Genomic DNA, 12143 nt, shown 5'->3' on the forward strand with positions numbered 1-12143 from the left:
TATTAGAAGAATTACCTATCAAACATTTTATATAAGTCAACGACTCACTGTTTTTAAATATGAAATCGTCCTGACATGCATGAAGTATTTCCAACGCACTAATAATTTTCTAATACCAGAGTCCAGAGAAATTAAATACGCAAGAAGTTGGTAAGTAAGTTCCTGTAAATATAAGAAGTAAACTCTCAAAAGCAAAATCTTGATCTTTTTTATAACCAAACAATTTATTAATGTAAAAATTACATAAATGTATAAGGAAAAATTATAAAAGAGTACCTAATAAAAAATATTTTTCAAAAGGTATCTAATAAAAAAAGTTTTGCCAAAAAGTGTCTTAACAAATTTTTTTCATTTTTAAAGAGCATCAGGTAATATTTTCTTTGAGTTAACCGTTAAATATAACTATTGACTAGTCAAAATTAAAAATTCTTCTTCATCGTCTTCAATTTGTTTTCCAATTTAATTTTCTCCCTAATCTTCTTCCTTTTCTTTTTATTCAAAATCAAAAATTCTGAATTTAATCATTTTTTAATGTAATTGGTTCATCAAATTGCGAAATACCCACTCATTAAAATATCAAATTGAATTGGGATTGAACGAGAGAGACAAACCCAACAACAAATAAACCTTGAAAATGGTTTTTCACCTCCCAACAATATTACTTATTCTAAATTCCATCTATTGAAAGCTGCATCTCCTTGAAAGCTTCACGAGTGGCGACGATTAGGAGCTTCATCCATATTAGCTTCAATAATTTTCTTAAGATCATCTTAAGTCCCATTAATTTTAGAAGAAGTTGGAGAAAAAGACATCAATTTGGGTTCTTTTATTGTTTCTTCGTCTTCTCTACTTTATATTTGCTTCTTCTAGAACCAATGCAAATGACGCAATTATACGGCTAAGAAAATAGAAAGTGGAATAAAATAAAGATAATAAAATATTGATATTATTTTTTTTTAGAAAGTTAAGATTTTTTTTAATATTTAGGATATTAAAGTTATTTTATTTTCTATTATTTTGTATAGGTTAATATTTTATTTTCTTATTTTAGTTCTAATCTCTTGTATAAATAAAGGTGTTCCTTTTATTGATAATTTAATACAAATTAAGTATTCAAAACCCAAATCAGTCTTATTTCCGCAACATGATTTTTTTCATGGTATCAGAGCCGTAAGATTTTTCTGGACGAAAAAACTCTATCAATATTTTATCATTGATCATAATCGACCAAAATTGATCCGAACAAAAACCAAATCAAAACAAAAAAACAATCAAACCAAAACAAAACAAAAAAAAATGATTTCAATGGCACATGTGGAACAAATGTTCTTCCTCTTCCAAAAATTTAACCAAAAAATCAATACAAGATCAACAGTATCGGAAAAACTGAACTAACAAAATTACACCAAGTAGTGTAAAGAAATGAAGACTGAAATTGATGATCGGGGGAAGCTCAATCATATCACTATCGTCCCACCGACCACCAAAAACGAACAATGGAAGCAAAATGATAGTATGGTGATGTCATGGATCATCGAAAATATTGACAGAGACCATATAAAATGTTTTCTTGACTACGCTACCTCCGCTCACGAACTATGGACAAAAATTCAATTCATTCTCGGACCAATTTTGCTACCTCTCGTAAACGACCCCATTCAGCGTGAGGTCGAGAGGGGAAGAAATAGAGACACAGGAAAAGAGTCAAAAGAAAATCGAGGAGACCACCCATCAACCGCCCACGACCCACCCCACAATGGGTGAATCCCACCGACGCTCAGATAAACGGAACAGCTAGTAAGACCAAATTCAACCAAGTAGCTCTCAATTACTGGCCAACGCTTGATATTCTCAACAAAAAATTGAGACAAGCCCCTTATGTGGAAAATATGGTCAACATCTACAAGAGTTTGAATGCTTTTTTCTCCATATATACTCAATTCAGATATTGAAGGAAATTAGAAAAAGCAAGTTAAATCGGAGAGAGAAATGGGGTTGAAAGTAATTGGGGCAAAAGTTTACTTTCCAAAATTAATTCTATCCATTTCCCTTGACCCATGTAAATCCATGACCCAGGAAAATCAATCCTATCAATTTCTTTCACGAAAATCCCTTACCCATTTACCTTACAAAAATCCCTTTTTACAAAACAAAGAAAAAAGACAAATCTTACTCCACCCATAAAACCTAAACCCAAAACTCAATTACGACCACACTCCAAAATTCGAATCTTTGACCCAAATAACAAAATAAAGCAACCCAATTTATTTCTTGACCTTTTATCAAAATACGAAAAATTAAAAGTTAATTATGGAAAATTTGCAGAAGAGATAATCAAAATTTCCTTTGTAAAATCAAATGATCAATTAGCGGATTTTCTGTTAAAGACGATTGGATTCGACTTGAAAATTATTGTGTAGGTTCGGTTTCGGTGATTCCGAGACCTAAATTGAGGGGGAGTGTAGGAAAATAGAAAGTAGAATAAAATAAAGATATTATTTCAGATTTTTATGTTTTAGGAAGTTAAGATCTTTTTTAATATTTAGGATATTAAGATTATTTAATTTTGTTTAGGTTAATATTTTGTTTCCTTATTTTAGTCGTAATCTCCTATATAATAAAAGTGTTCATCTCATTGATAATTAATACAAATCAAATATTCAAAATCCAAATCAATTTTATTTTCGCATTATGATTTTCTACAATACCCACCTCTTTGGTTTCTGGCTAAAAGAGCAAAAACCCAGAATTTATCATTGATTAAAGGGAAATTTGCAAAAAAACACCTTTTAAAACCTCTTTTTTGCAAAGAAACACCTTTTATAATTTTTTTTGTAAAAAAACACCTTTTAAGAGACTTTTTTTAAAAAAAGACACCTTAAATCAGTTTCCGGTGACTTTTGTCAACTTTCCGGCGTTGACTATGCCAGTCAACGCCGGAAAGTTGACAAAAGTCACTGGAAACTGATTTAAGGTGTTTTTTTTAAAAAACAAGTCTTTTAAAAGGTGTTTTTTTACAAAAAAAATTATAAAAGGTGTTTCTTTACAAAAAAGGGTTTTAAAAGGTGTTTCTTTGCAAATTTCCCTTATTATTATTATTATTAATTTTTTTAAAATTTTTTTTATTTTTTTTTATATAATAATAAAAATAAATTTTTTTAAAAAAAATAATATTAATAATAAAAATAAAATAAAAATAAAAACAAAAATTTAAAAAAAGTTAAAAAAAATTTAAAAAATTTAATAATAATAAAAAAAATAAAAAGTATAAAAAAATATAAAATAACAATAATAATAATTAAAAATAATAATAATAATAAAATTAAAAATAAAAATTAAATTAAAAAAATATTTTTTTTTAAAAAAATAAGAATAATAATATTTATTATTATTATTATTATTATTATTAATTTTTTATTATTAATATTATTTTTTTAAAAAAAAATTTATTTTTATTATTATATAAAAAAAAATTTAAAAAAAAATTAATAATAATAATAATTAGGGAAATTTGCAAAGAAACACCTTTTAAAACCCTTTTTTGTAAAGAAACACCTTTTATAATTTTTTTTGTAAAAAACACCTTTTAAGAGACTTTTTTTAAAAAAAAACACCTTAAATCAGTTTCCGGTGACTTTGGTCAACTTTCCGGCGTTGACTGGCATAGTCAACGCCGGAAAGTTGACAAAGCTCACCGGAAACTGATTTAAGGTGTTTTTTTTAAAAAAAAGTCTCTTAAAAGGTGTTTTTTTACAAAAAAAATTATAAAAGGTGTTTCTTTACAAAAAAGTGGTTTTAAAAGGTGTTTCTTTGCAAATTTCCCTTGATTAAAATTTAAATGGAAGAAAAAAAATTGGATTTTTTTCTATGTATGTACGGATAATAAAATAAAAAGTAAAATGAAGGTTATAAAGTTTAATATACCATTATCATCATGTGGAGGATATGATTTTGAAAAATTCAACACCAATTTAAAAGGCATGAAAAAATTATTATTTAGCTTGAAGAATTTCCGATTTGAGTAAGAAGTAGAGGAAGAAGGCGAGTGACGAAATTGAATTGGAAAAAAAATTGAAGATGAGGAAGAAAAATTTTTAATGTTGACCAGTCAATCGTTACATTTGACAGTCAACTGAAGAAAAACGTTACTTAGTACCCTTTGGAAACGAAAATATTGTGTTAGGTATTTTTTGGCAAAGCTTTTTTTATTAGGTACTTATTGGAAAAAAAAATTTTATCAGGTATTTCTTGACAATTTTCCCTATATTTAAAAATAAATTAATGATAAAATATATTATGTTAAAAACATGTACATGACTTATTATAGAATGACCAAATTTAAAGTCGACCCAATTTGACAAGACTTGACAAGACTAAAAATGACTCAACTCAAATATTGTTCGACAAACTATCTTGATAAATCTATCAAAAGGGCACATGCTCAATTACACTATTTTCAACCCAGACCGAGAACAATAAACCCTAATCTACATAATAAAGAAGTTAAAAGAACATGTGTAAATACATAAATTGCTATGTTATTTTTCGACTTTTTATTAGATTTTACTCAGGGTTGAAGTTTTAGTGTCTCCAGTTGCTAGTATTTTAGAGCTATAGAATACTAAATAAGGAATTGGATCTAGAATAAAAAGAAAAAGAACTAAAGGGCCAAAAGTCAAAATGCTTGGACGCAAAAATCTGAAATTTGATGCTATTTTGATAAAAACTTTTGATACACAAGTCAGAATGATACGAGCCAATGTTATTAGAAAGAGGATTTCAACATCTTTCGAATAACATATTATGCGCCACAAATGGACACCTCAATAGAAAGTTATGGCTGTTTTACGAGAACAGTCTCTCCAATTTTGCGCGTGTAGTCCGATACAACAAACTCAACTTTCATTACTTTTTTCGTGCCGTTGATTGTACTGTTTGGCTATTTCTTAGGGCTGAATTTCCTATTATTTAATCAAATATTGATCAAAAACTAATTCTTAATTTTTGATATTCTATTATGTGGTGTTTGAAAACAAGTATTTCATTTTAAATTATGGATTTCAATTATAAAATCATAAATGAAGAATTTGAGAATGAAAAGATTTGGGTAGTTATTCTCAAATTCTCAACTTTAATTACTTTAAAATCAATGGTGTAATTCGATCCAAATCCAAATTTAAAATTTTTTGATTTGCCAAACAATATATTTGAGTCAATTCTAAATTTTCAAATGAAATCATTGTACCCAAACATGGCATTATGTAATTTAGTTGCAATCCTGTTGTTTGTTTATTCGGGAGCAGGCTAGAGATTCTCACGTAGGTAGTTGGAGAGCTAATTAATCTTTCATAAAGGGGTAAAGGATCGAACTCCTGTTACAAGGTAGAAATCAACCACCAGACTAATCCATAATTCCCACAATCCAATTGTTTGATACTGAGTTATAGAATTTTGGGAAATTTCATGTGGTAACTCTGAACATTCGGCTTTTCCATTTGGTAGAAAAACATCTTTTTAAATCCATGTGGTGACCTTAACTTTCCAACTTTTCCATCTGATAGACAAAAAAAAAGTTTTTTTCTTAATTTTACGCTATTTTTACCTGTCTTAGACATTTTTTTCAAAAAAAAAAACATTGTGATGACCCTAATTGGCCATATATTTCGAAATTCAGTCGTAATAGATATTTAATTTAATCAAAAACTTGAACATTTTGTCTACCACACATAGAAAACGTAGAAGCTCAAGGTCACCACGCGAATTCAAAAAACATTTATAGAAAAACCAAAAATTCACCGCATGAATTTCCCTAGAATTTTTTTATCTTGTTCAGTTGGTGTTGTCATCAATTAATGTGTGTTAGGGGTTGTAGTAGCTTGAACTCACATTTACTATGAAAATTGGGATTTTGCTTTTACTCTTGTTTATGTAATTTACAAGGCATGCATGGAAATGGACAGATTGCAGATGGTATTTAGCAGCTGATTTTAGTGCACATTAAGCCTACCAACCCATAAGGATTTAACATATTTTCCACTATGGGTTGGTTGAGAAAAATTTTTGGTGGCTCAAGCCATAGCCGTAGGATCTCAGAAGGGCAATATCATGGACGATATGGAGAGGATTCAATTGGGACGTTCCCACAATCTCGAGGGTAATTGCTTTAACTTAACATTCCTTTATTTTATTTACGAATTTTCATTTATACTTATTGTTAGCTTCGCCACAAAGGAATACATGGGAAGAGGAGGACTAGTGTAAGATTCTTATGTCAAGTTTCATGTGTAAGATATAGGTTTGAATAAATGTTTTCATGAATAATTTCCGTTTGTGTTGCCTTTACTTTGAAGGGAAGTGGAGGACCAGTGTAAGTTAAGAAGTTTATGGTAGTAATTTCCGGAGTCCTCTAATAGCATAACACATTCCTATGCGGGATTTTATATGCAGGGTGAATGGTCAAATCATGAAACTAATGAAGATATTGATCGAGCAATTGTACTTTCCCTTGCCGAGCAAGAGGAGAGGCAACAAGTAAAAGATCAAAAAGGGAAACAAGTGATTGGTAAGTTTTCTTTTTAATTCCAACCTTGTTATTTTTGTTCAGTAGATATGATTTGATTTTTTTTATCTCGATTGCGATTATGAACAATTTAAAGCATATTAGGGTGTGGGGTGCCTTACAATTTTTGACTCTTTAATATTAGTGCATACATTGTGCAGTTACTAATAGGTATTCCCTCTAAGTCATTTAGTTTGCACCTCTAGATAGTGGTGTAAATATTAATTTGTAGTTGAATAAGACAAAAAAGATCAGTGGAAGAAATAAGTGGATCAGATTAAAAGAGATTGAATTTGTGAATTTGGGTGCGAATTAAATGGGACAAAGGGAATACATTCTGTTGATGTAAATTGTTTTGGATCCATATTATTTGTTGATAACTTTATTCTATGTTTTATCTTGTAAAGGTACTTCCATTTAATTGTTTGTATGAATTGTCTTATAGATCATGACAATCATCTAAAGGATGATGAACTACTCGCCAAGGCTCTTCAAGAAAGTCTAAACATGGAATCTCCCGTTTAAACTCCACCCCAGACTCCGCCCCAACTGCCTCCGCAAACTGATCGTGGAAATATGTGGCAGCCTTATCCTTTCTTTTCTTACGGTTACAGGTATCAGAGTTTTTCTAACTTTGTTTGGGGAATTGTCCAAAACATTTTTAGTTGTGCCCTTTTGTTCACACATAGACGTTCATTTTGGTTTATGTTTGTTTCTTTGAACAACAAGTGAAACTCAAATATGTTCTCTGTACTACTAAAAGTTTACTTCTGAATATCTTGCACGGAATAACCTGCTACTCATAGACCATGTTTAGTAAAATGACACTTCATTCGGAAATTTGAAATACATCGGTAATTTTTTCCTAGGCATTGTGGATCCGTGGTAAATCTGAACTGGCTGTTGAATTATGTTTTACGGGTAGGACTTGTTCTGGTTATGGTGCTGAGATTGGTCATGGACGATATTTAAGTTGTATGGGAGGGTTTTGGCACCCTGAGTGCTTCCGTTGCCATTTATGCAATGAGCCGATATCGGATTATAAGGTTAGTATTTGAAGGATTTAATCTTAAGTTTGTATTTTCTGTAGCTTATAAGGCCGTTGATTGATTGGATACTATTGTACCTCTCTCTTCCTCCTTCAATATCGTGAATACTTCATAGTTTCCACTTCTTAGAATTCACGTTTTCATGTATCTATTTGTTTTCCTGCATCAGTATTCCATGTCAAGGAATCGACCATGTCATAAATTGTGCTATAAGGAGCAGCACCATACAAGGGTGATCTTTGCCAAAATTTCGTAAGTATCTCACCTTTATGATATGAGTGTTCATCTCGTGTAAGTGTAGTAAGTGTAATCATATAGTGTTGTGCAGCATAATTCAGAAGTAATACATTGTTGCTTACACATTGGTTTGTGTTACCCAAGTGATTGATGTTTTTACTTAGGGTTTATCGGAAACAATCTTTTCGTTATTACTAATAAAGGAAAGGTTGCATGCATTCCAATTCTGAAATCCCGCTTAGGTGGGATCCACTTAATGGCCAGTCGAATCACTGCTTTCATGTTTGTGGTTCATTTACTTTGAAACTCTATTGTTAATATTATAGCATCAATATTTCCAGAAGCATTTATTTAGAAGCATAGAATTTGAGTTTTTTTTATTGCAATTGTGACATAAGCTGCTTTGACTCATTTGTTTGGAGCTTTGACCATGGGAAAATTCTCGTGTTGTATGAAGAGAGAATTAGTTTGGATCAAGCCATTGATGGGTCACTTGGCATAAGCTTCATGATCAAGTTTTGTGTGTACTCTACTACTAGCACTTGTTATCGAGTGCTATATACTAGTTCTGTCCATGCTACCATGCTTATATATTTTCTCTAATCTCTATATTCTTTTCCATACTCCATAGTTTATCTCACCTTGTGTAACACTAATTGCAAAAACACTAGCTTAATGAAGAACGTAGAATATAATTTATTTGTTGATGATTATATTTAATGAGCTCAGCATATCCTTCGTTGTTTCTGTATATTAGATTCCCACAAATGCGGCTGGGCTTATTGAGTATAGAGCACATCCTTTCTGGATGCAGAAGTACTGCCCTTCTCACGAATATGATTCGACTCCAAAGTGTTGTAGCTGTGAAAGAATAGAGGTAAGTCGTTGAGACAATACATCGATTTAAATTTCAACCTTGAATAATATTGTACTTTAATACCCTTCTGCTAATCTGAAGGTTTGAGCAAAGGGACACAAAATACTTGGTACTTGATGATGGTCGGAAACTATGTCTGGAGTGCCTTGATTTGTCATTGTGGATACTAATGAATGCCAACCTGTTTATATAGAGATTCGAGAATTTTATGAAGGTTTGAACATGAAAGTCGAGTAGCAAGTACCATTGCTCCTTGTGGAGAGGCAAGCACTCAATGAAGCTATGGAAGGAGAAAAACAAGTAAAACATCCATGTCTTCCCTTTTCTCATTCAGATGATCCAAAGCTGTCCCGTTTCTCGTATTTTCCTTATTTTTTACTTTTTTTGTTAGGGCCATCATCACCTACCGGAGACAAGAGGTCTCTGCCTCTCAGAAGAGCAGACTGTAAGCATGATAAGATAACATGTTACATACTTCATGACCGTTGATGAGTTGTTGATCTTATATGTTAACCTTTATGTTTCGTTCAAAAATTAGGTTTTGAAGAGGCCTAAGATCGGAGGACAGAAGATTGTAGACATGATAACCGAGCCTTATAGGCTAATCCGTCATTGTGAAGTCATTGCTATATTGATTCTTTATGGACTTCCTAGGTATGCTACTTTTTTAAACATAATTTTGAGGTTGGAAATGTTATTCTCGGAAAAACATCTTTGTAAGTAATGATTATTTAATATGCACTTTTTGTAGAAGCGGGGGAATGATTTCATGAATTTTAATCGTTATACTATTATTTCCAACCCCCTATCATTGGGCATGGGATTAAGGCTTTTTCATTATGCGTGTATAACTTTGGAAAATAACAAATATACTTGAGCAACCATTTTACGTTACAATTTTGTTTCCCAAGGTTGTTAAGGGGATCCATACTCGCTCACGAAATGATGCACGCATGGTTACAGCTTAATGGTTACCCTAACCTAAGACCCGAGGTTGAAGAAGGAATATGCCAAGTATTAGCTCAAATGTGGTTGGAATCTGAAATGCGGTACATCATCATAATTATCATCTTCTTCTTCGTCCTCATTATCTACTTTAGATCCTAGACCGTCATCTGCAAGTAGTAATTCATCAAAGAAAGGCAAAAGGTCGCAATTTGAGAGGAAACTTGGCGATTTTTTCAAACACCAAATCGAATCGGATGCTTCACCTGCCTATGGAGAGGGATTCCAAATAGGTAACTGTTGGAGTTTTAGTGTGATTTTGAGTGCACCAATTGTGTATGATAAGGTTGGTGATGTGTGTATGTGTGTGTATGATGATGTGGGAGTCATTAATGACTTTCTGATGAGCCGTTCGACCCCACACTGTGGCATGCTCAACCGAGCCAGTTGGCTCGACCAGATCAATGAGCATTCTGATCTGCTGGTCGACCGGGATACAAGCCGCTCGACCGATCGAGCGAGGGTCCAAAATGCACTCTGTTTTCTTGCGCGATAAGTTTTATGGGAATGTTTTAATGTGGGCCTTTGCCCAATCATTGGTATACGGCTACTACTATAAATATACTACTATAAATAGGAGTCTCATACACTCACTTCAATGTTGATTTAAACCCTAGCTAAACACAAACCCATCTTCTTTATCTTCTCCAAGTATAATACTTCTTTGTAAGAGTTCTTGAGAACTCCATTGTTTCTTCACATAATCAAGCAAGCTAACCACCACCGAGGACGTAGCCCACATTGAGGTGAACCTCGTAAATCTTGTGTCTTTGATTTTGGTTTCTTTCTTATTGTTTCTCATTGCTTATTATTGAAGTGTTGTTTACTTGCATTGAACACCCTTGCCATTGGTCTTAGGTGTATTCTAGGGATAAAGATTGAAACTTTAAACCCTAGTGTGTTTGTTTTATCAATTGGTATCAGAGCTTAAGGCTTTTGTTGGTGTTTGGGAGTGTTCAAGAGTGCAAAACTTATGGAAACATGTCTTTAATGAAGTTGGATATTGAGAAGTTTGATAGGAGTGTAACCTTTGGCTTGTGGCAAGTCAAGATGAAGGCAATCTTGATACAAAATTCGGTGCACAAGGCTCTTGAAGGTGAAGACAAAAAACCCATTGGAGTAAGTGAAGCAAAATGGGAAGATATGAATGCTAAGGCTCTACCGGCTATTCAACTATATCTCTCAAATGAAGTTTTGAGAGAAGTTGTGAAGGAGACTACCTCTAAAGGGATATGGGAGAAATTGGAGTCTCTTTATATGGCAAAGAGCGTGACCAACCGGCTACTCTTGAAGAGTAGACTCTACGATCTTCGATTGGAGGAAGGTAAACCCCTTAAACCCCATCTTGATGAATGTTATTCCATTGTCATGGACTTGCAAAATATTGATTTAAAACTTGATGATGAGAATTTGGCTATTTACTTGCTGTGTTCATTACCACCTTCTTACAAGCATTTTAGGGATACCTTGCTTTATGGTAGAGACAATTTGAGTAGTGATGATGTTAAAAATGCCTTGACCCAAAGGGATTTGATAGATATACAATTTTCAAGTAAGTCATCTAGTACCTCAAATGATGGCTTGTATGCGAGGGGTAGAGCCAATGATAAGGGCTCTACTTATGGTAGTGGTAGCAAGAGTAAAAGTAGGTCAAAGTCTAAAAGTTCAAACAAGAACAAAACTTGCAACTATTGCAAGCTCAAGGGTCACATCAAGAAAGATTGTTGGAAGTGGAAAAAAGAGCATTCCAATGATGAGGAGAAGTCTAAGGAGGGCTCTAGTAGTGCCGAGGCTAGTTATGCGAATGATAGCGATGGTGGTGGCGTTTTGGTTGCCACACATGAGTATAAGGGTGAGAATGAATGGATTCTTAATTCCGAGTGTTCTTTCCATATGACACCCAACAAGAGACTATTCACTATCTATGAAAGGCAGATGGAGAGAATGTCACTTTGGGCAATATTGGAACTTGCAAGAGTGTCGGTGTTTGGAGTATTCAAATAAAAATGTTTGATGGTATGGTGAGAACTTTGTCCGATGTTAGGCATGTACCCGAGTTAAAGAAGAACTTGATTTCATTGGGTAATTTAGACAAGAATGGTTGTAGGATTGCTTGTCAAGGTGGAGTGTTGAAGGTCATAAGAGGATCACTAATTGTGATGAAAGGGAAAATGAACGGGAGTTTGTATACTCTAGAGGGTTCTACGATCTCTGGCTCCGTGAATGTCTCCACAAGTATCATGTCCGATGAAGAGACCGAATTGTGGCACTTGAGGTTAGGTCATATGAGTGAGAGTGGTATGCATGAGTTGAGCAAGCAAGGCTTGTTTGGAGGAAAGAAACTCGAAAATCTTGGCTTTTGTGAACATTGTGTGTATGGGAAGCATAAGAGAGTGAGTTTCAAGCCAGCTATCCA

At 32.9% G+C, this 12143-nt stretch overlaps 1 pseudogene; it reads left to right on the plus strand.

Moving 5' to 3' along the window:
- Positions 1-6038: 6038 nt before the first annotated feature.
- Positions 6039-11731, plus strand: LOC130808501 (protein DA1-related 1-like; annotated as a pseudogene).
- Positions 11732-12143: the final 412 nt, after the last annotated feature.

The sequence above is a fragment of the Amaranthus tricolor genome, chromosome 3 (assembly GCF_026212465.1).
Source record: "Amaranthus tricolor cultivar Red isolate AtriRed21 chromosome 3, ASM2621246v1, whole genome shotgun sequence".
Taxonomy (NCBI): Eukaryota; Viridiplantae; Streptophyta; class Magnoliopsida; order Caryophyllales; family Amaranthaceae; genus Amaranthus; species Amaranthus tricolor.